This window comes from Tenrec ecaudatus, chromosome 3, assembly GCF_050624435.1.
Source record: "Tenrec ecaudatus isolate mTenEca1 chromosome 3, mTenEca1.hap1, whole genome shotgun sequence".
NCBI classification, from domain to species: Eukaryota; Metazoa; Chordata; class Mammalia; order Afrosoricida; family Tenrecidae; genus Tenrec; species Tenrec ecaudatus.
In genome coordinates, this window is record NC_134532.1 from 181,476,295 (window position 1) to 181,500,134 (window position 23,840).

The 23,840-nt window shown below is 49.1% G+C and overlaps 1 protein-coding gene across 1 annotated transcript in view; it reads left to right on the forward strand.

Moving 5' to 3' along the window:
- Positions 1-15,957: 15,957 nt before the first annotated feature.
- RBM47 (RNA binding motif protein 47) overlaps positions 15,958-23,840 on the forward strand; it is a 163,327-nt gene continuing 155,444 nt past the window's right edge. Inside the window, exon 1 of the mRNA XM_075544406.1 lies at positions 15,958-16,225. The gene's annotated coding sequence lies outside the window, so the exon portion shown is untranslated. The remainder of the gene's footprint in view (positions 16,226-23,840) is intronic.

Genomic DNA, 23,840 nt, shown 5'->3' on the forward strand with positions numbered 1-23,840 from the left:
TTTGACAAAGGCCACAACCCTTCGATGGGGAAGGGGTCAGCTCTTCAACAAAGGGTGCGGGCAAATGAGATATCCTTTTGCCGAAGAATGAACGAAGACCCAGATCTCACACCACATGCAAAAACAAACTCACGGTGATTAGCAGAACAATTTCCTAAAGATCACCCATAAAAAAATAGGGGTGGGGGTCGAGGGGTTGGGAAAGGGGAGCTGATTTTAGGAGTTCAGGAAGGAAGAGAATGCTTTGAAACTGATGGTGGTAGCAACTGTATACTACTGCTTGATGTAATTGAACTACAGAATGACATGATCTCTGCACGAGCTCGTAATAAACTGGTTTTGGAAAAAAGCCAGGGACAAACTTAGGGGCTTAGTAAATGGCATAAATAGAGCGGCAAGGGTAGCTCTCAACACACAATCAGTAGAAGACAGACTAGGTGAGTAGGACCTCTTAGGAATTAGATGCTGGGGGAGGGAGAGGGGGTAAAAGGGGAGCCGATACCAAGGACTCAAGTAGAAAGAAGATGTTTTGAGGATGATGATGGCAACAAATGTACAAATACGTTTGATACAATGAATGCATGGAATGCTATAAGAGCTGTAGGAGCCCCAGTAAGATGACTTAAAAATAAACAAGAAGAAATTAGGTGCTTAGGTATATGAAGAGATTTCACCAAAAGAGTAAAAAGAGAACCCAAAGACTGGGGGGAAAAATGTCGGCAGTGACATGTACAAAAAGGGGCTAATCTTTTTTTCTTCTTTTAATCATTTTACTGGGGCTCTTACAGCTCTTATAACATTCCATACATCAATTGTATCAAGCATATTTGTACATATGTTGCCATCATCATTTCCAAAACATTTTCTACTTGAGCCCTTGATATAAACTTTTTTTTTTCAAAATCATTTTATAAAGGGACTAATCTTTAACATTTATAAAAACAATCACTTCCAAAAGAAAAATAGTTATGATCCTATTTAAAAATGGGCAGAGGACATGAATTGTCACTTCACCAAAAAGGACATTCAGGTACTGTGGTGGCTGGATGTTTGTCAGCTCCTGCCTAGGGGTGGAGTCAACCCTGTCAATCAAGGGGTAGCTGGATGACACCCTCTTGGGGGTGTGGCCTTGTGTTCAAGAGTGAGGGGACTCTGGGAACTGCCCCTCTCCCACTGCCTTCAGTTTCTTCCTCACTGGGACTTCACTGGGACTGTGTCTGCCTCCGAAGCTGCCGACCCTGAGAGTGGTGGGCGCCCTGCCATGCTTCCATCAACCTTGGATGCATGAGGCTCTGCACCCACCGGCCGGTGACCTCCCTGCTTCTCATTTCTTCTTTCTGCATCATCGGCCTACAGCTCCGAGAGTCTAGCATCGGCTCTAAGGACTTGAGTTGGACTGGGCTGGAATGCCTTCATGATAGACTGTTGCTTCTGATACAAAAGTCTGTCCTGTACATGGTTAAGTGTCACTGGTTTGTTTCTCTAGGGCAGTGGTTCTCAGTCTTCCTCATGCCATGACTCCTTCAAACAGTTCCGCATGTTGTGATGACACACACACCCCCAGTCATAAAATTATTTCCGTTGCTACTTCATCACTGTAATTTTGCTAATGTTATGAATCGGGAGACCCCTGTGAAAGGGTCAGTTTGACCCCCAAAGAGGTCGTGACCCACAGGTTGAGAACCGCTGCTCTAGAGGCAGCCAACAAGTATATGAAGAAATACTTGTAATCATTAGTCAAGTGAGAGATGAAAATCTAAACAATGAGACAGCATCACAGCATTATTCGTCCTGTTAAAACAAACAAACAGAAAACAAAAATGCTGTGAGGCTGGGACCCTCAGACACTGTTGGTGGGACTGAAATGGTGCGACCACAGGGACAGCAGTCTGGTGCCTCCTTAAAGAGCTCAACATCGAAATCCAATGGGATCTGGTCATCCTTCTACTTTATATATCCTAGAGACAGAGCCACAGCACGAGTGGGAAGATGAACGTCTGTGTTCATCACAGCCAGATAAACAACAGTGCAGAGAGGGAAACAACCTAATTGCCCATCAAGGGCAGAATGGAGGAGCAAACTCTGGTACACACACAACTTAATGCTCTGCAGTGTTGGAGAGTAACGCTCAGTCAGGGAAACACCTCCTACCACCAGCGAACCTGGAGGATATCAGCGGGAGTGAAATTAGTCCACCACAGAAGGACAAATGTGATGAGATCACTATGGTAAAAAGTCAAGGCCAGGTTTTCATTCTAAAGTACCATTCTCTGATGTTGCCAGGGGTGATAGAGAAACAGAAGGTAAATGACTGGCTGCAGGGTTGACCTGTATTAACCTGAGGAAAAGGGAAGGCGATATGCACTAACAGGGAGGTCAGCCACAAACGAGGGAGAGGCTGGGAGATCAGTGTTAAAGGCAGCAGAGGTCAATACCCCAGAGAGGTTAACATACACAATCTGTAATAATGTGGGTCTCAGGGTGGGTGCCTGACAGCTCACAGGCTGGATGGACATGGGTGGGGGGGAGAATGAGTACACCCACAGATATACACAGGCTTTATACACAGATAAAACACAGGCTTTCCAGAGGCGTTTGTGTACGGCATTTACATTTGTGTTTGGTGGCATATAACCAGGAATGTAGGGGAGAAAGTGGTTCAAACCTCTTCCACGTGAGCAAGCGGCCGGAGGGAATGAGCCCCTGGGTCTAGGTCAGAGGTTCTCAACCTTCCTAGTGCTGCAGTCCTTTCATACAGTTCCTCATGTGGTGGTGACCCCTCCCCCAACCATAGCATTATTTTCGTTGCTACTTCATAACTGTAATTTTGCTAGTTATGAATCATCATGTAAACATCTGATATGCAGGATGTATTTTCATTGTTACAAATTGAACATAATTAAAGCATAGTGATTAATCACAAAACAATATGTAATTATAGATTGTGAAATATTTATTTCTAATTACATATAAATGAAATGTCTTGAAGCATGGTGTAACATGGGTAATCGTTTTCACGCCGGGTACTCGTAGGTGGGCGTATCTGCATGTGGGTGGACCCGCCTGGAGACAGATAGAAGAGCAGTGTCTGGGTTTTTAAGACCTTCAGAAATATGTGTTTTCCGAGGTCTTAGGTGACCCCTGTGAAAGTGCTGTCCCACCCCCAAAGGGGTCAAGACCCACAGGTTGAGAACCCTGGGTTAGTAGGCTCCATACCTCCTACCCCCTCAACACATCCTCAATCCTCTCTTCTCTATCTTCTTTGACAGGACTCTGGATTCTAGCAGATATGCCGATTGGATCTTACCACTCCTTATTTAAAATTCCCTAAACTCCCAAGTGAGAAAGTTCCTGGTGGGAAACTCCTGGTGGGAGTTTAGTGGTTGGTTACACCTTGGGCTATGTGGCAGCTCTATCGTTTCATGTCAACTTGAGGATATATCAAATGTAGTGGTGTTATTCAAATTGTCAATCAGGCCACAGCCTGATGGTGACTCATTGTGGGCATGGCCTTCTCATAAGAAGGGCCCTGGGAATCTCCTTCTCTCTCTCTCTGCCTTCACCTCTGCTGGTGTGGCAGTTACATAATCTCCTGTCCACTTGTGGAGGGGTGGAGTCTAGCCTGTCAATCAGGTCGCAGCTTGATGATCTCCTTGGGAAGCGCTAAGGAGATCAATAGCTCACTGGAGGCGTTGCACACGCTCTCTGCTACACATTCCTCTTGACAAGCCACACGGAGCTACGCCGATGAAGCCAGAGCCCTGGAGCTGGAGGAGCCATGCGGAGACCCATACCAGCGCTGAGATACTTCCACCGTCACAGGATCCACAAGACTTTCCACCCACTGGCCTGTGATCTCTTGCATACAGCATCACTGCATGTGTTGCGTAAGTCTGAAGAGGAATTTATAGACTGGTATCCAATATATGGGCTTATATTGGACTTATGGATTTGATCTGGATTGGGCTGGATGTTTTCTTAATATACAATTGCTCTTTATATGAAGCTCCTTCTTATAAACATGAGTGTCTCTGGATTGGTTTCTCTAGTCAGCCCAGACTAACACAGCTGGCAAGTCACTCTGAGAGCTGCCAGAGCCACTGCCATTGGGCCTACATGACTGTACCCACCAACCGGTGACCTTCCTGCACTCTGCATCATTGCATGTGCCTGTGTGAATCGCAAGAGGGACTTATGGACTTGAGGTGGACTTTGAGATAGGTTTTCTGTGCCAACATGGCTCCCATGGGAACGTGTGGGCAGAGTTTAGCCTGACAGTCAGGTCACAGCTTGATTGGCAGTCAACGGAGATAAATGGCTCACTGGAGGTAGGCCACACTCTTTCTGCTTCACCTTCCTGTTGAAGAGCCACCTGGAGTCACTCTGATGGCAGCCAGAGCCCTAGAGATACGTCCACCGCCATTGGATCTACAAGACTTGGCACCCACTGGCCTGTGTTCTTCCTGCATTCTGCATCATTACATGTGGCTGCGTGAGTCTGAAGGGGAATTTATGGGCTAGTATCAGACTTGCGTAGTAATATCGGACTTGTGGACTTGATAAGGTCTCGGCTGGGATGTTTTCTTGATATATAATTATGTCTTGCTATAAAGTCCTTTCTTATACATATGTGAGTGATTCTGGATTGGTTTCTCTGGTCAACCTGGCCTAACACAGGCTGCTAATTGCAAAGTCAACAGTTTGGAAGTACCAGTTGCCCCATGGGAGAAAAACGGGCTTTCGACTCCTGTACAGACTTAGTTTTGGAAACCCACAGGGGCAATTCTACCCCGACTTACAGGGTGGCCATGAGTGAGAAGGGATGCCGTGGCAGGGAACCCACGCTCAGTTCCATTTCTCCACCGCTGTTTAACAACCCTCCAGCCACAGGGAACCCCGGGCTTCCTTGCTCCTTGGTAGTTTTCACCCACCTGAAATCCACTCTCTTCCTTAGCTGGCTAACTACCGGACACCCTCCATGCCTCCCCATCTGACGTCCTCTTCCACAGACTAAGGCCTTTCCTTGTGCACTCCCACCGCATCCTGGCCTTGCACAGCTGCGGCCAGTGGCCGACTGCTTCTCTGTCTCCATGAAAGGACGGGCTCCCAGAGGATGGGGACCATAGTGCGTCAGGTTGCCCATCTTCAGAACTTGACACATAGTAAGGGCTTTGTTAATGTTCCTTGGATGGGAGACTGGATGAATAATGGAACCACTCAACACTGAGAAGGGACCTAGGCTTGGTTTGGCGCTATTCTCGGTACCTTCTTGGGGTGAAGGTGACACATGGAATCTCCATACGCCCCTGTGAGGTGAGAGCTGCTGAGCTCCTCAACCCTCTGGTCATTTGTCCCCACTCACACTGTTAGTCAGTGGCACAGAGGCAGGTTCAGACATCGGGCTTCAATCTCTAGGACAAATAGATTTCTAGCCGAGAAATGATAGAAGCAAAGGTGAGACACTTTGTATTTATTTTTATGTGGCTTTCATGATCAGTAAATGTAACTATAAAATTACCTCTGCTGTGTTAATCACCTGCCTGCAAACCCCATGTCCCCTAGTTGATTCCGACTCATAGCAACCCAACGAGACAGAGGAGGCTGCAAATTGTTATAGAAGCAGAGACATCTTTCTACTGCAGAACAGCTGGTGGGATCGAACCACTCACCTTTCAGTTAGTAGCCGAGTGATTTAACCACTGTTTCACGAGGATGCCTACTCTCTCACTATAAACAAACAAAACCCTCACGCCTACTGTCATCAAGTTGACCCAGACTCATCAGGGCCGAGATGAGATGCTCCTGGGGGGTTTTGAGGCTGTATATCTTTACAGGGGCGTAGAAACGGGACTGTCCCCCACAGAGCAGCTGGGGCTGTCAAACTGCTGACTTAACAGCCCCACATGTAACCATGCTCCTTTACGAGTATGAAATTAAAACCTTACCCCTATGTTTGAAAAGACACTATTTATTCTCAAATGATCCTTCCTCATGCCCACGAGTCCCCTCACTGCCACTGAAACCAGCAGCTGCTGTTCAGGTTCCCCTTCAGCCAGGACGGAATCTGAATCAGAAAGTGTTCAGTTGATCTGGGCTAAACCTCCCCCCCCCCAGAAAGATCAAAGATCAAAGAAGCTTGTTGTCCCGAGGTCAGAAAACAAAAGGGTTTCAGCATCCTTCACTGCACTGTGCATTGCCTATTAGCACCTACATACCGATTTGGAGAATTCTGTTTTCTTAAGGGTGACCATGACAGCTTTCCAATTTAACAGAAGCTGAGGAGTTCTGGCGGTGCTGTGGTTATGTGTTGGGCTGCTAACCACAAGGTCAGCAGTTCGAAACCACCTGTGCAGGCTTTCTACTCCTGTTAAGAATTAGTCTTGAAAAACCCACCGAGGCAGTTCTATCTTCTCCTATGGGGTCACTATGAGTCGGCATCGACTCGAGGGTGGAGAGTGTGAAGACACTTTCATGTCTTCATCTGTAAAATGGGAATTAAAATACTGTGAGATGCCTTCGCAAGACAGAAAGACCTCACTAATAAGGGATGGTGACTTCCTTCTTCAAGAGCCGCATTGAATGGAGAGAAAAAGGCGAGGCCCTGATCAGTGACTGTTCTGGAGGAGCCGCGGTGGTGTCAGCCTTAGTGCTCAGCTGCTAACCTCAAGTTGAAAGCCACCAGCCATGCCTCTGAAGAAAGAGGTGCAGTCCAGGGCCATCAACATCACAGACTTGGGTTCCCGTCTTGTAGGGCCCTCTCAGGCAGAATCCATTCCACGGTGAATGGGACGTCCTCTTTAGTATCTCTGAGCTTTAAAGTGCTTCCCCCCCGCACTATTTCACAGTCTGTTATTTGTCCCGTCTTGGTCAACTCCAGTTCCTAGAAGAGCTAGAGCCCACTCCCTCGGCACCATCTCTAGACCAGGAAGACCACCATGTTTAAAGGCAGAGCCGCATCCACTCACCCATTCACCAGACATGTCTTGGATGCCTGCCATGGCTGCTATGCCTTCTTGACACTGGCAAGGCTGGACCTAGAATGCACAGATGCGTCTATGGTACAGCCAGAGACCCACCCTGAAACTGCCATGGGTTTCCTCTTGCTGGTATACACAGTCAGTGTTCACGGGAGCACTAATCAAGAGCTCAAGTGAAGCATTGCATTGGGTGAGTCTGCCGCACGAGACCTCTTTTTAAAGAGTGTGGAAAAGCACGTTTTCCTTGAGGACTCAGGTATGTCTGACCCAAGCCATAGTACTGTCATATGTATGCGAAAGCTGGACACCTGGCAAAGAATCTCCACAGCACCACACACTGCCAAAAGAAAAACAAAACAAACACCTGTCTTGGAAGAAGTACAACCAGAGTGGTCCTTAGAGTCAAGGATGGTGAGACGTGATCTCACGAACTCGCCGTGAAGGACATCATGCTTGGTAGTGTCGTTGGCCGTGAGACCAAGGAAGACCTTCGACAAGATGGATTGACACCGTGGCTGCGTTGCTGGGCTCAAACATCAGCACAGCGGTGAGCCAGGCACAGCACTGGGCAGTGTTTTGCTCTGTTGTGCATGGGGTTGGTTGCTCTGAGTCGACGGGACCATGGAGGGCACAGGCTCTGCCTGGGTTAAACCCCGACTCACTGCTGGCTAGTATCATTCCCAAAGGGCGTTCAAAAAGGTGGTGGAAAAATCCCCTCTTTTCACCTCATTTTCCCAGGAACATTTGGAGACCCCTCCTCCTTTCTCTGTGCCTTGGTCTCTTCATCCAGGCAGTGAGGGTCCCAACAGGATGCAACAGTTGAGACTCCTAAGGTGCTCCAGGGTCTTGGCTCCAGAAGGCACTTAATAAAACTTAGCAATTTTATGTTGGCAATCTTTTTTTGATAAGTTATTTCTGACTGAGCTTACTGATGCAAGGCGGCTTTCCATTATAAAAATTTTTAAATGTGCAAGTCTTCTCTGGTGGGGAATAAGTCTTAAAGGGATATAAAGGAATTAACAGCATTTGTTGCCATAACAAAACCATTCCTGGGTCTCTCGTGGGCCTTTAATTTACAGGGAGCGCGCCCTGCCTCTCTGCGGGTGGGTAGGGGCGGCTGCTGGGAGGCCGTCAGGGTAAGCAGGCGGGCTTTGAACACAGGTGCAAGAAGAACACAGGTCAAGGGATTCTGGGATTGAAGGGCTTTCTCAAAAGGAAGGATTTGGCTCCTGGAATTAATGTCCGACGCGAACCCCTGCTAGCCTTAATTCCCTTTTCTGTAAACTCAGTACATTTTTGAACTTCAGCGAGGGCCCTCCTATGGCGCGTACGGGGCTGGGTAAGCCCACAGCCACACACAGAGTTCTGAATGGGCCCCATCCTTCCACGCAAGACAGTGTTCTCAACCTTCCTCATGCTGACACCCCTTCATACAGTTCCTTATGTGGTGGTGACCCCCTCCCCAAACCATAAAATTATTTTCGTTGCTACTTTATAACTGTCATGTTGCTACTGTTATGAATGGGGTGACCCCTGTGACAGGGCGGCCCACAGGTTGAGAACCGCTGACGTAGCAGCTGGTGACTAGACTCTCAGTTGATGTGCTAAATAATGTGGAAGAGAGAGTGCCCTGGAGTGACACGTCTTCAATGTTGCCTCAGCATTCGGGGGCGGCAGTGGGCAGGGGTTCAGCAATACTTGTCTGGGCAGTTGTGCTTGTTAGTCATCGTCGTCGTCTGGTGGACACCAACTCACGGCGACCTTTGGTAGAGCAGATCCGGTACCATCTTTGTGATCTTGGTCAGGTTGGAACCCATGGTGGTGGTTCTGATGTTCATTTATCTCACGGAGGATTTAGCGGGTTTTCGCCCCCCCTGGACTTTACCAAACATGGCAGTCTTTGGAATGCCACTGGCCCAAGACCAGGGAGGAGTTGAAGTCTTGTCGTCCTCACTTCCAAAGGAGCCTTCAGGTTTGGATTTCTTCTAAGATGGACTCGCTCACTCTTCTGACAGACAGGCCATGATCTCTTCAGTATCCTTGGCCACAGGATGAGGGAGGGTCGGTCTCTGGAGATATGTGCTACAGATTAAAATATGGTGCTACCCCACGGTGAGCCTGAGAGGTGCTCAGAATCACGAACCTGGAGGGGGAGAATTAAGGCTGGGAGGCAAACAGGCTACTTGGGGAGGGAGACAGTGGATCATGGCTTCTCTTTCCCTCGCCTTAATCCCGGGGTAGAAGATACGTCCCATCCAGCAGTTGGAGAAGCCCCCCGGAGGCACCTGGCCCTCCCTGGCTCTCCCTCCAGTTGGGCTGGGTTGGGCTCCTGTCCTTTTCTCTGCTTCTCCGGCTTCCACTTCCCATGGGAAAGCTCACACTTAAGGTTTGGCTCCAAACCCTGCTCCCTGGAAAAACTCTTATTCCAAAGGAGCGGTGTGCTCACTAGGGAAGCTCCAGCCCACCAGTGCCTGAGTTCCCGGACCACCATCCTCCGGCTGCCAGTGCATTGCTTCCCACAATAACACCTGTTCTCAGGCGGTCACATCTGTGAGGATAACTCCTCTTGAATCCTTTGACCTGAGGTCTCTGTCTCTGAGGAGCTCTTGAGATCCAGAGATCTCTAGAAGATCCAGAGACTTCTAGAAGAGGCAGGTATTGGAGGGTTCAACAGAGAACCAAGTCTCAAACATCGCTTAAGGAGAACACGAGACAAAGAGAGCACCAAGCCACAGCATCTAGGTGAGGCAGACCATTAGCATGAAGCCATAATGGTGCCTGCGGATCCATCAGGCACGGAACAAAGGCGATTATCACAAATTCCCTATTGCATCACAGTGACAGGTGGGCCAACAGCAGGTGGCACAGGGCCATGACTGGGACACGTACATTATGTCAGAGAGAAGAGTTTACAAGAATAGTCCAGGGCCTTCCGACCAAGGCAGTCAGGGCATGACTCATGACAGTGTGATCCTCAGTATATAGATCTCTATCAAGGACACACCCCGGCAAGCCCTTATGAGAGACTGCCCCTCCCTGGGCTGGAGAAGGTAATCTACTTCTAGGGGGGGGAAAAATCCCTGAAAATCAAGCTCACTGCCATTGAGTCAATTCTGACTCACAGCGACTCCATGGGGCATAGTAAACTTGCCTTGTGGATTTCCAAGACTGTAACTCTTCATGGGAGGAGAAAGCCTCATCTTTCTCCCATGGAGTGGCTGGTGGTTTCAAACTGCTGGCCTTGTGTTAGCAGCCCAATGTGTCACTCAGACTAAAGCAAAGCTGGGAGTTTGAGGTTGTGGAGTCTTCTGCGTGGAGGTGGACTTCTGGCCCGTGAGCCCAGGGGCTCCTCCTACTTCGTGTGCACTTTGCTTTGGCTTTTGTGGAGCCAAGGAGTCAACCTGAAATCAGAAACTGTTTAGAACTGATCTGTGTTCAGTCTTTCAAATTTGATTATTTTTTGTTGTTGCCACACAGGAAAGGTAAAGAAGCAAAGAAGTTTCCTGTTTGGAGGACAGAAAGCTCAAGGGTTTTAAAAGAGGTCCTGGCTGCACGTCTTTCTAAGGACTAAGGGGTGCCAGACCCAAAGTGGGGTATTTTCACCCACCTAATCAGCAACCAAAAGGTGACAAAAATTCCCTGCCATGAGTCCTTTCTGACTTATAGAGAGGAGCCCGGGTGGGCCAGGGGTTAAGCACTGGTCTGTGATCTGCATGGTCGGCAGTTCAAAACCACCAGCAGCTCCTCGGAAGAAAGACTGGACTTTCCATTCCCATTAACTCTTCCAGTCTCAGTTTGTTCAAAGGGGTTTCTGACACACTAACTCTTTAGGGGAGCAGGAAGCCTCATCTTTCTCCCTTGGAACGGCCGGTGGTTTCAAACTGTTGACCTTGTGTCAGCCTAATGTGTAACGAACTATACCAGGGCTCCAAACAAAACGATGAAGCCTGAAAACGAACTCATTGAATTAGGGTGTGCGTGAAGAATACTGACTGACCCCGGACTCTGCCGGCAGCCACTATTCCAGGGCAGAGTTACCATCCAGGAAACTCACAGGGGCAGTGCTACCCTGTCCTGTAGGGTTGTTATGAGGTCAGCGTTGACTTGATGGCAATGAGTTTGAGTTTTTTTGGTGGTCAGAAGTAAAATCAATCTGTCTTGGAAGAAGCACAGGTCGAAGGCTCCTTAGAAGCAAAGACAGTGAGACCGCAGCTCCTTTGCCTTGGACATGCTATCAGGAGAGATCAGCTCCTGGAGAAAGGACATCATGATTGGTAAAGCAGGTCTGCAAACAAAGAGGAAGACCCCCAGGGAGACAGACTGACACTGTGGCTGCAACACTGAGCTTGAGGATCGCGTAGGACGAGGACTGGGGAGTGCTTTATTCAGTTCTACATAAACCCACTCCAATCCCAGTGCCTTCACACAGAGGGCCCCAATACAGGATACCTACTTAAAGGCACCTAACAATAAGGGCAAAAAGTGGCAAAGACTATTTGGGTTTCCCAGAAGCTGGAGCTAATCCTGTCCTCACCACTCACTCGCCTAGGAAACCTTGGAGAAATTGCTTAGCCATTGTGGGCCTCAGCTTCTTCATCTGTAAAATGGGAATAAAAGACCTCATAGGATCCAGTTGTTAAAGGCCTCATTAATGCGCGTGAATATGCCATCTTTCTTTAAAAGCTCAACCCACTGCCATCTAAACAGTTCTGATGGGACTCATGTTGTTAGGTGCTATCGAGTTGGCTCTGACCCATAGCGACCCAATGCACAGCAGAAGGAAACACTGCCCAGTCCTGCGCCCTCCTCACGATTGTTTCTATGCCTGAGACCATTGTTACAGCCACTGTGTCCATCCCTCTCATAGATGGCATTTCCTCTCTTTCATTGCCCCTCTGCTCTCCCAAGCATGATGTCCTTTCTCCCGGGAATGGTCTCTCCTGACAACATGTCCAAAGTATCTATGACGAAGCCTTGCCATCCTTGCCTCGAAGGAGCGTCCTGTTCCTACTTCTTCCAAGACAGATCAGTTTGTCCTCTTGGCAGTCATGTACTTTCAATACGCTTCTCCAGCACTACAATTCAAACGCATGGAATCTTTTCCAGTCTTCTTTATTCAATGCCCAACTTTCACTTTTTTTTAAAAATCTTTTTATTGGGGCTCATAAGGCTCTTATCACAATCTGTACATACATCAAATGAGCAAAGCACCCTTATACATTCGTTGCACTCGTCACTCTCATAATTCACCTTCCACTTGGGTTCCTGGAATCAGCTCGGTTTCCCTTTTTTTCCCCCATCCCCCTCCCTCCCCGATCCCACCCCTGGTCCCTTGATAGTTTATAAATAATTATTATATCTTATCTTACACTCCCCGGCGTCTCCCCTCACCCGCCTCCCCCTTGACAATCTCCCAGAGAGGAGGTTACACATAGATCTCCAAGATCGGTTCTCCCTTTCTACACCCCCTTCCCTCCTGGTGTCGCCACTCCCACCGCTGGGTTGAAGGGTTCGTCTGTCCTAGATTCCCTGTGCCTCCAGATCCCCACTGCACTGCTGTACATCCTCTGGTACAACCAGGTCCGCAAGGCAAGGTAGGATTGGGGTCATGATGGTTGGGAGGGGAGGAAGCGTTCAGGAACTAGAGGAAGGTTTTGAGTTTCATTGTTGTTACACTGAACCCTGTGTGGCCCATCTCCTCCTCACTACCCCTCTGGAAGGGGTGTTCAGCTCTCTACAGGTGGGCATTGGGCATTGGGTCCCCATCATGCACTCCCCCTCTTTCACGGTGACGTGATTCTCACCACCACCCCATCTTTGATGTTGGAGACCTGGTCTCCTCTGTCCTTCATGGTCACCTATGTTGGTGTGCTGCTTCCGTGTGGGCTCGGTTGCTTCTGGGCTAGATGGCCGCTTGTTTGCTTTCAAGCCTTTAAGTCCCCAGACGCTATATCTCTCAGTAGCCGGGCACCATCTGCCTTCTTCACCACACTTGCTTATGCACACTTTCGTCTTCAGCCATTATGTGAGGAAGGTGATCACACAATGATTGTTTTTGTTCCTTTGTATCTGCTACATGGTCCATTCAACACCTTGTGTTCGCTTAGGCCGTGTGCTTCTTCTCTGTGGGCTTTGTTGCATCTGAGCTAGATGGCCGCTTATTTGCCTTCAAGCCTTTAAGACCCCAGACGCTATATCATTTTTTGATAGCCGGGCACCATCAGCTTTCTTCACCACATTTGCTTACATACACGGCTGTCTTCAGTGATCATGTCGGGAAGATGGGTATCCTGCAATGGCTGTTTAGCAGGGCGAGGTGCTATTGTATTGGGGGATTATGCATGAGGAGGCCCAATGTCCATCTGCTACCCTACTACAACTTTCACTTTTATACGAGGCCATTGAAAATATCATGGGTTGGGTCATGCCCATCTTAATCCTTAGTAACCTCCTTGCTTTGGGGACTCATGGCAACCCCCTACAGGGTTTCTGAAGCCGTAAATCTTTAAGGCAGCAATAGCCTCGACTTCCCCCCTTAGGCCTGTGGTGGGTCTTGAAGTGAGCAGTCCAGTGATTGGCTGACAGCACTACCAGGGCCCTACTCTTTCTTTGAAAGTGAAGTTCCGTAGAAGAAAAAGAGCCCAGGCACTGACCACGTGTTAATATTCAACAGCCGTCTTTAATATTTATGAGTTTCAAATGATTTCCCCTTATTTCACACTGTTTTTCAAGTGGTGATGACCATGATTCACCCAGGCTTGACTTCTGACTGAACAGTCTAAGTAACTCTTTCAGGGCCAAGCTCCTAAACCCAACTCAGAATGGAGCATACGTGAACAGTTGACTGCTGAGCCCCCAATTTCTTTTGCATCAGCGACTAAGTCTTGGAATGTCCAGGCTTGTCAGTCCTGTCACTTTCAAGGGACACGAACATCGGTTGGACACTGCTTCAGTCACAAGGACTTTATTTCTCCATTATGAGTTGGCCTCGACTTGATGAAATTGAGTTCATTAAAAAATTTTTATTTCCCCAAGGAATGTAAATGGCAAAAAGTCACCATTTGAATCTTGCAGAAACTAAGGCCCTGGAGGGTGAAATGACATGTTCTTAGTTCTCCAGTTGTCGTTGTTCATTCAGACACCTAACTCCAACTCACAGGGACTCTGTGCTTTGTACAGCAAGACAAGATACAGCCGGTGTCCTGAGCCATCCTCACAAATATTGGTGTAGCTGAGCCCATAATCTTGGCCTCTGTGTGTCAATCCATCTCCTAGAGGGTCTTCCTGTCTAGCTCACACACTGGCATGGAGTTGGTTCTGACACTTGGTGACCTATAGGGCAGAGTAGAACTAGTCCTGGGTTTCTGAGACTGCAGCTCTTTCTGGTTGTAGAAAGTGGGCTTCATCTTTCACCAGCAGAGCACTGAGTGGTGCCACTATTGACCTTGAAGTAAGCAACCCAAGCTTAACCACTATGCCCTGGGGCTCCTCCATGCCTCTCCTAACTCTGACCACACCTTCTCATTTTCAGAGAAAAGAAGAAAGCAAAAGAAACGTCAACACCATAAATACAAACATAAGCTCCAACAGCAGCCGCAAACCCACCAGACTGCTCTCCGCTCTTTGCATCAGCTCCTTCAACCACCCAAACCCACGTTTCTGCATGAAAGTAGTTTAATGAGATGCAGTTTTTTTTGGTTTTCCGTTGAATGATATTGCAACCCGAAATCACAACTCCGTTTTGGGTTCCTGGTGGTGCCTGCTTCCTCTTCGAGTTTGTTTCGTCACCGAACGCGATTGCCAGGGACCGGTCGCGCGCCCACAAACAGGCTGAGCGCCCTACTGAAATGCGTGGGGCTTCGTAACCCACGTACAAACAGGTAAGGCGCGCGGGGAAGCGGGGTAGCGGGGTGGCGGTGGGCCCCTGGGTTCGGGCTAGGGTGGGGGTTTTCGCGGCAACTCCTCGGAGATCCGCCAAGGTTAAGGGAGGGCAGGGCTGCTGAGTCTGAACGCGGTGTTTTTCGTTCCCTTTCTAGAAACCAGCTGTAACCTCAGGTCAGTGCGCATAGAAAGGAGCCCCTTCGGAGAGCAGCGCCCAGGCCCCAGGCGCTGCCGCGGCCGCGAAGGCCCCGGGAAAGGTCAGGGCTTGGCCGCGGGACGCTCGCCCCTTCCTGCGCTGGCCCCCCGCAATGCTGGGCTTCAGGTGAGGGAGGGCGCGCTGGGAGGTGCCCCCTGCGCCCGGCCCGCGCCGGCCGCCTACCTGCTCCCACCGCTTCTTTCCCAGGAGGGCAGGGGGGTGGGGGTGGGGGGCTGATCGGCTTGTAGTTCAACACCAAGTTCCTTATTCCTCAAACTGGGGCCGGGATGCGGGGTGGGGGAGGGGAGAGAGCTGCGGCCTCGGTGGGACAGGTGCCGCCGCTGGGGTCTGAGATGGGGCTTTTTTAATCGCGGTGGGGGCGTGGGGGCGCGGGGGGGAGGCGTCTATCTGCTAAAGCCCCCCATCGAGCCCGACCTCTTTGGAGCCTTCAGCAAAGGTATCCGCGCTCCGAAAACAACAGGAATAGTGCACTGGCCTGCAGCCAGCGGAGGCTCAGCGAGCTGGATAAGATTTCAGGGCCGCTGTACGGGAAGTTGCCGGGGTTGGGAGTAAAAATCTGGTTTGGTGAGTTTCAGGGAAGGGAGTGCGCCAGAGACAACCTTGCTACTGTGAGGCGGACGGCCTCGGCGGGGGCAGGGCGCGGGAGGAGGGAGGGAGGAACCGGGAAGAGCTCGGGCAGCAGACGCCCGGCGCTCCGGGTGCGCAGCGCCGCTCCAGCCGGGCTCCCGAGCGCTCCGTCCGCGCGCGCGTGGACGCGGCGCCCCTCGGCCCGGGCCCCGCCGCGCTCCGTGGGCAGGGGCTCAGCCCCCCGCCCCGCCCCCCGAGAGCCGCCCTCTGGGGATCGCTCTCCGGGGAGAGGCCAGGGCTTGGGGAGTTCTCCCGGCGGGGAGCGTCTCTGCAGGTCTCCAAGGTTAAGGAATCCCGACGCACTGGAATTCCCAGAGGCCGAGAGCTGGCCCCGCAGCGATCTGTTGCTTTAAGCGGCGCGGTGGGGGAGTAGTTGGACACTCCCTAGTCTTTGGTTTTACATTAAAAAGAGGGAGGCTGGAGGCCAAGTTGTAGGTTACCTTCTGGCGGAGTCGGTGGCCAACTGGGCTGTGAATGGTGTTGATTTCCCAGGTGGGCGACTGCATGCAAATACCTAACGAAGGTAGGTGGCTTTCTCTAATCTACTTGTGGAAAACAACCACCCCGAACGGCCGTGCTGGAAATCGACCTTTACATTTGGGTCCCGATTTTAAAATCAGGTTGATCCCCTGCCACCTTTAATCATCCCCCCCCCCCGCCCCGTCCCCCCACCCCTTTCCTTCCTTCCTTCAGCGCTTTTCTTCCCGATTCACTGGCCCTCTTTCCGATTCTGGTATATTTCATGTGAAATAAATAGTTTATGAAAGTCTTTCTGAAACGTCAGTCTCTGGAAACTGCAGAAAATAAGACACCCAGACCCACGGTGTTTCCTGTGGCGATGGGTCCTTGTCCAGAAAGGGACCGACTTCGTCCCGCCCCTGGAAATCCCTGGATGGCCCGTCCAGCCGCCACCGTGACTTCAGGGACTGAGGTTGTGGAAGCCGGGTTGGGGAGACATTCCTGACGGGCTCCTCATTGAAATGCTCTCCGGGACTGGAGGGGGGTCTTCCTGTCGGCCTCCAGGCTGAGTGGAGGGCTTTAGTCGGTTAAAGTGAAAACTTCCATCTGGCTCCGGGGATAGGCCTGACCAGTTATGACAGCTGACAAGTCACCGGTACGTAAGTGGGCAGTTAACAAGTAAAATGGAAGTGGAAATTTTAAAATAAATGACTCAGTTCTTAATTAGGTAAAAGTTCATCTCCTCTCCTGGGTACTGCCCCAAGGCATTTGGGGATGTGGCTTCTTCGGCTTGGGAGGAAACGACTGTTTTTAAGGGTCCTTACCAATAGGCCATTACTGATGGGAGCTGAAGGTGATTTTAAAAATGCTTTTTTTCTAGTGGTCTTTTCCGGATTCAGCTTGCTTTAGTAGGGATGCAGATTAGAAGATACGCTTTAAAGGCACCAGTTGTGAAGGGGAGAAGGGAAGGGGTCCTATTGTTGGAGGACGCCACTCCACGTCGGGTGGCCATTTACACCCAAAGTGCTTGAGCCCCGCAGGTGCCTGCTCTGAAAGGGGAGAGGGTGTCCGCGCAGAAGCCGCCACACCCAGCGCACAGAACAAAGATAGCACTTGGTGGGAGTTGGTGTTGCTAATAGTTTGAGCCTTCATCTTTGTTAGATTGACAGTCTGAAATCTCGGGGCGGGGGCGGAAGGAGGGGGGGCGGCAAGACCCAGTTAAAAGAACAGAGAAGGGGGAGGTGGGCCAGTTTGCATTTTTTGGAATGCCTTGCTCCTTGCCTATCTAGACCCGCCACTGGCCTCTTTAACTTCCTGACTGCATCTTGGGGGAGCGGCAAGCACAACTTCCACAACTCATTAGTCGCTTTTTAGAATTTGTCAAATGAAGAAAGAAACTGACAAAAACAAAGCTGCTCTGCCGGCCTTTTACTGGACCCGGCTTTGTTACTGTGTTGAGTTCAACAGATCAGTGGGTTTCCTTGCTCTCTCCCTCTCTCCTTAATGTATTCTGAAGGAGAATCACCGTCTCAAGGTTATGTTCCTCGGGTTTTCAGACGCTCGTGGGAGTGAGACTTTAGCAGCACCAGTTTACTCTGATCTTTTTGAGCCCCCCTCCCCTTGGTTGGTGCTCTACTCGCCTGCTCAAGGCTGCATGTTGCTGAAATTCTGCAGTTGAGCGATACTGAGAGTGACATCAAGATAGAAAGCAAGGTAGCCTTGTGCTTTGGGACACGTGTCCTATCTACTGGCGTCCCCCCGCCCCTTCTACTGGCTTTAACTAGTGTTTGTGACTGCTCCTTTCCCTCACACGTGACACGAACTCTCAGACTGCTACGTCTCTTTTTTGGTGTGCGAGCAATGCAGCCCAACCTAGGCAATGGCTTTCTTTCCCGTTCTCTTCTTTAAAAGGCTCAGCACTTAAAAGTGGGCGAAATTATTTTCTCACAAAACAACTGAATTTGCTTTTTCTAAATTCTGCTCTTGAGCTGAAGATTGAAAGTAGATTGTGTCCCAGATGCCTGTGCTTTCGCGGCTGTAGAAAAGGATTTGCTTATTTCAGAGGAGTGTCTAGTTCCTTTTAAGTTCTTAACTTTTAGGAAAGGGGAGGGGCGGGGAGGGGAGTGCAAAGGGGCTATGTAAGTCTAAGGGGGAGGTTGCTTCTAGATTGGACCCTGGTTAGTTAGGTAAACCCAGGGGATATTTAATCCGAGAAAACATTCCTTGTGAACAAGGCTTAAGTTGGGGGTTCAGAAGACACTAGAAAGGGGCACGTACTGTCTGAATGTAAAGTTTGCTGGCCACACTGTTACCCGGTAACCATGAAGACATACATCAATGCGACTTGATGTTGTCAGGTTGATTCCAAGTTAAAGATGCTGTTGGCAGCTTTCACTTGCTGGACTGAAGAGAAAAGTTTTTCCTCTTGGGAGAAGTCTGCGTCTTAACGATGATGTTACTTCTAGAAGGTTTAATAGCGTAAGGTGTGTGTTAATCCTCACAACCACCTATTCAAAGTAATGGTTTCCAAAAAGAAATCTGAAGAAAGGTTTCCAACAGTTGGCAAATCAGGGACAACTTGGAATGTTCTGAAAAGAACTGCCTTAGAAATGATAAAGGACTAACCTTCAAGGTCAGTGGTTCGAACTCACCAGCTTGCTCCTTGGGAGAAAGATGAGGCAGTCCAATTCTGCAAAGGGTTGTAGCATTGGAAACTCAAAAGATGGTTCTTGCTCCACCTTATAAGGTTACAGTGATGGCAGTGGGCTTGATTTTGGTTCTGGGTAATTGTTAAATTGCTACCTGAGGTTGATAAAAAACATTTCACTCTGGAGGGAGCCAAGGGGCTTGCGGAGGTGGGAGCGGGGAGGCAATGGCATCAGCCAGTTTGGGTGCTTGGTCCTGATTCCAGAAACCCCCCAAGAGAGAGGATCTGAGCTTGATGCCTGGTTGTTTATGTTTCTTGGGGGTCTTCCCCATATATGGCAGGAGGGATGAGGAGATGGAGATGTGGGGTGGGTGCTTTCTTCTTTTAGATGATGCGCACCTGCTTTTAAGGATCTCTTCTGTTTTCTCTTACAAAGAGTGCAGGGAAGGAATTTTCCAGTGAAAGTAGACTGGAGAGAAGAGGGGATGTGGGGAGGCCAGTCAGAGCTTGCTTATTGGCCCACTTACTCCAGGTGACCACTCCCTCCCTCCCTGTTATCAAGTCCATTCAACTCATAGAGACTGTGGGACAGTAGAACTGCCCCTGTGGGTTTCTAAGGCTATAAATCTTTACAAGATTAGAAAACAAAACAAAAGTCCACATCAGTTGGTGAGATCTGCACGAATAGAAATCTTTAAGGTACACATATTCAACAGACTTTACCATTATACTCAATTAAGTTTTGTAAAACAAAACCCCAAACTGAAAAACCCAAACTCACTGCCATTGAGGCGATGTTAACGTCTAGCTACAACCCTGTAGGGCAGGGTGAATTTACTGCCCCTGTGAGCTTTCCAGACTGCAGCTCTTGACGGTAGAAAGCCATTCTGTCCAGCCTGTTGGCAGTGGCATTTAGTGTGGAGGCTAGCAGTGCCCTCAAGACTATTCGAGGCGAACTGGCCAAGCGTGGGCATTTTTGACACCCCTCCCCACCCCCATTTTGTAATTGAGATGCTCCCAGTGCTGGCTTGGATGAGTTGAAAATACCATCCCGGTGCAACCCCAAATCAATTCAGTACAATCGGCCCAGCCCTTCAGCCTTGGCTCCTACTTCTCCATGCCTTTGCCTTCTGTATTTGTTTAAGGTTTTCTGAGGGGGCGGGGGCAGGGGCGTCACAGCGTAGTTTATGTAATGTACATAAATGCTATGAGCATGTTTTGGGTTTTTTTTTTTTTGAGGGATGGGGGTGATGGAGTTCTGAATCCTTAGTTTTTATAATCCTGAGACCTTAATTTATGCCAAAGTGATTTTGTGGGTATGCTTAGGTAATGTTTACAATTCATACTTAATGAAACACAAACTAACAATATAGTAGAAAGGTGACCTACTGCCTCCATTCCAACATATGGCATCCCTATATCTAGGTCAGAGGATTCCCAAGACTGCAAATCTCTACAAGAGCAACTCCAAGCACCCCCTCCCCCCAAAACCCCCCAAATGCACTGCCATCGAGTAGATGCCAACTCATAGCTACCTTATAGGACGGGGTAGAACTGCCCCTGTGAGCTCCCGAGACTAATCCAGGAGCAAGACAGCCTCATCTACATCCCATGGGGACGACACCTAGTAGGCTCGAACTGCTGACCTTGTGGGTAACAAGCCCAGCGCTTAACGCCCTACCCCACCAGGAGTCGCGAGTATAATCTCTACCTTTCCGGAGGGCCATTTGACAGGTGACGTCCAGAGAAGATAAAGTGCTAGAGTCACCCTGAAAGCGCTTTGTGATTTTGGGGGTGGACAGCAATCTTGGTCTGAGATCATGCAAAATGGACGCATTCATATGTTCCAGCGGAGCAGGAACATCGTCCTGGCCTCCTCAAAGCGCCGTCTTTGTCTTTGGGGCTGGCCTGTGTTTGCGCTCTTGTGTTTCTCTCTGAACACTGGGTGCCCTCTAGGTAGCTTGGCCTCCGGTGGTGATGTCTTCCGCCAATGATAGGATGGTGCCCACAGCTACGGGCAGTCCCCACCTGGCTGAGCGCAGTCAGCTACCTATGGGCAGCGAGGTGTGTGCGATGAATACAGGGCATTGTGCAGCTGAAATGAACTGGCCGCCGCCTGTACCCGACCAAGGAAATGCCAACCTACAAAAATTATCATCAAAAGCAACTACCTTCCAGAGACCTGGCTCAACCGCTTTTCTGAAGAAAGCAGAGAGAGAGAGAGAGGAGAGAGAGAACGAACGAGAACAAGCACTTTCACAAAATGAAGAGGATATTTTTTTCAGGTGTTTTAATTTTCTCAGATTAGTTTGGTTCAGACGTGTCCCTCAGCCTTTAAACAATTTTTTTTAGCTCAGATAAATGCATCATGCTTCCAACAGGGGGCGGCCAAATGAATGGTGATAAGGGAGTGGGACTTTTGAAAAAAAAAAAAAAAGATGGCTTCAATCACTTTCTTTTTTGTCTGTTGTCATTTTCTTTTATTAAAAAAAATAATGACATGGTTCTCGGTACACCAAGCCCTTGCCAAGATTAGGCCCCATCTTCTCAGTAGCCTTCTCATGACAAAGTCGCCTTTGTGTGCGACGTCTGGGAGGATTGGTGACACAGAAAGCTCAACGGGACACAGCAACTTATTATTTTTTTTAATGTTGCTGCTTGTATTTTATTGGCTAATATCTGCAAGCACTTTCTCCACGTGGCTGAGCTTAACAGTCTTAGATTGTCCTGGGAGGAGCCGGGAATGTTCCTCTGGGTTTGATTAGCCTTTGAAAGGTAAAAGCTGCCGCTTGCTGTGGAGGAGAAGATGGTCCATGGCCTCCTTTGTTTTCATGGTCGGCCTCAAAATTTGGCCACCTGTGGAGAGAAAGGAAAAGGGTTTAGCTAGAGTAAAAGTCGTGATTTGGAAGTGGGGGGGCCGGACTGTCCTTGTAAATACAGTGCGGAGCCTCAGCACATAAAACTGGTTCAGCGCAGTCCTGGGAGCTGCACTGTGACTTCACCGCCCTCCCCTCGCCCCACCAATCCCCGTTGTCAGCCGCCTGCCACACCACAAATAGCACCTCCAAACGCACAAACCAACCACACCAGTGCCCGCGGAGTTGGTTCCGACCCAAAGCGACCCCACGAGTTGCAGAAAAGAACAAAGGGTCTCCTGGTTGTGGCCTTTCCGGAAGCAGATCACCAGGCCTCGGGATGGATTTGAACCATCCAACTTCTGGCTGCTCGCTTATCTGTTGCTGCCACCCAGATTGGCCTACCTGCTACCGGGTTGGTTCTAAGGGTGAAAGGGCTTAATCTGAGTTGTAAAGATTTTAGAGCAGTGCCTGGCTCAGATCCACCAGCTCCATAGGGGCATGCTGGAGAGCACCTTTTCTCTGAGTTCTTGTTCGGCCTCCCCATGCCGTTTTGAGGTGGGTTTTTGGGTGTGTGTGGCCACTTCTGCTGGGAAAGAAGCGCTGGGTTGCAGATGCCATGAGCTGCTCCGCTTCTGTAAAGATGGACGGCCTCAGAAAACCCCGTAGGAGGCAGTTCTAGTCTGCCCTGTGGAGTCTCCACAGCTGGGCTTGACGGCACAGCAGTGAGTAAGGAGGTCTTGGGGTACAACGATCCAGGACCCTCATCCTGACGTCATTCCAGGCCATTGAGCAAATGATCCTAGCTGTGGTAAGCAGACCCTATTTTACTAAAACTTCTTTTTGACTTCTGTTTCTTCATGGTATTGCTTAGATGAAAAATCACCCTAAATGTCTTCCCGCCCACCCTCCTCCAGGAAACTCCCAAGGTGTTGATTAGAAATAACAAGAAAGGTTCACTGTACCCAGGGACACGCTGGCAGGGTCCTGCTGAAATGGGACACAGATTGTCCAAGTGAACTATGGGTAGGCATTGCTGACATCACACCAAGGCACTTCTTATGATGACTCTACTGGTTGATATAAACTAGTTCGTCAAGCATCCTGGGGGGGTGCAAGCAGTTAACCTACTTGACTGTTAACCAAACGTGCTGGAAAGTTCCTTATGCAGTAGAACCCCGGTACTCGACCACCTCAGTACTTGACATAATGAGATTTCGACACAAAATGTTGAGAAAACTTTGCATCAGAACTCGAACAAACATTGGGATCCAACCCGATGCATGTGATTTTTGTCAAGAGCAGTTCGTGTTTCGGTCACTCAGTGTTAGATGGCGTTGTTAGTATGCATTGTCTTAGTCTGAGTAGACTAGAGAAACATTCTTAGACACGTGTACAAGAAAGAGCTTTATATAAAAGAGCAGTTGAATATTGAGGTAACAGCCCAGGTCAGATCAAGTCCATAGGTCTGGTATTAGCCCATATGCCCCATACCAACCTATAAATTCCTCTTCAGACTCATGAAACACATGCAATGATGCAGGATGATCAGAGGCTAGTGGGTGGAAAGTCTTGTGGATCAAGTGGCGTAAGCATCTCAGTGCTGGCAGGGTTCTTCCAGCTCCGAGTCTTTGGCTGCCATCAGCCATTCTCCAAATGACTTGTCAACTGCAATGTCTCCCATAGAGTGAGAATGTGGTCTGCCTCCATGAAGCTATTTAGCTCCTTAGTGCCTCCAAACAAGATCATCAAGATGCCACCTGATTGACAGGCTAATCTCCACCCCTTTACTCTTAATCCTCAAATTGACAGATTATGTAACCACCACATGTTTAAACCTCTTGTGGCTGTGTTCCAAGTGTTTTGCTATAATTTTCTTAGTTTTTGTGGCTCTTTGTACAGTTTGATATTTTAAAAATGTGTCTTAAAGAGTTTTTGGAAAGAATCATGATAAGGAACTGGTTAACCATGTTATTGATATTGCTGATTATAATTTTGGTAACCCTTTTAGTAAACAGCTAAGGAAACACCAACAGTAGACTACATTAGACAGATTTTTTTTTTTTTTTTTTAGAAAGCCAGCCAGGTCCTAGTGGAAACAGGCTAAGAAGGGGGAAAAATACTCCTGAAAAGCGCTACCAGTTGATTTTTATGGAAGGGGATTCGCCTTCCAAACT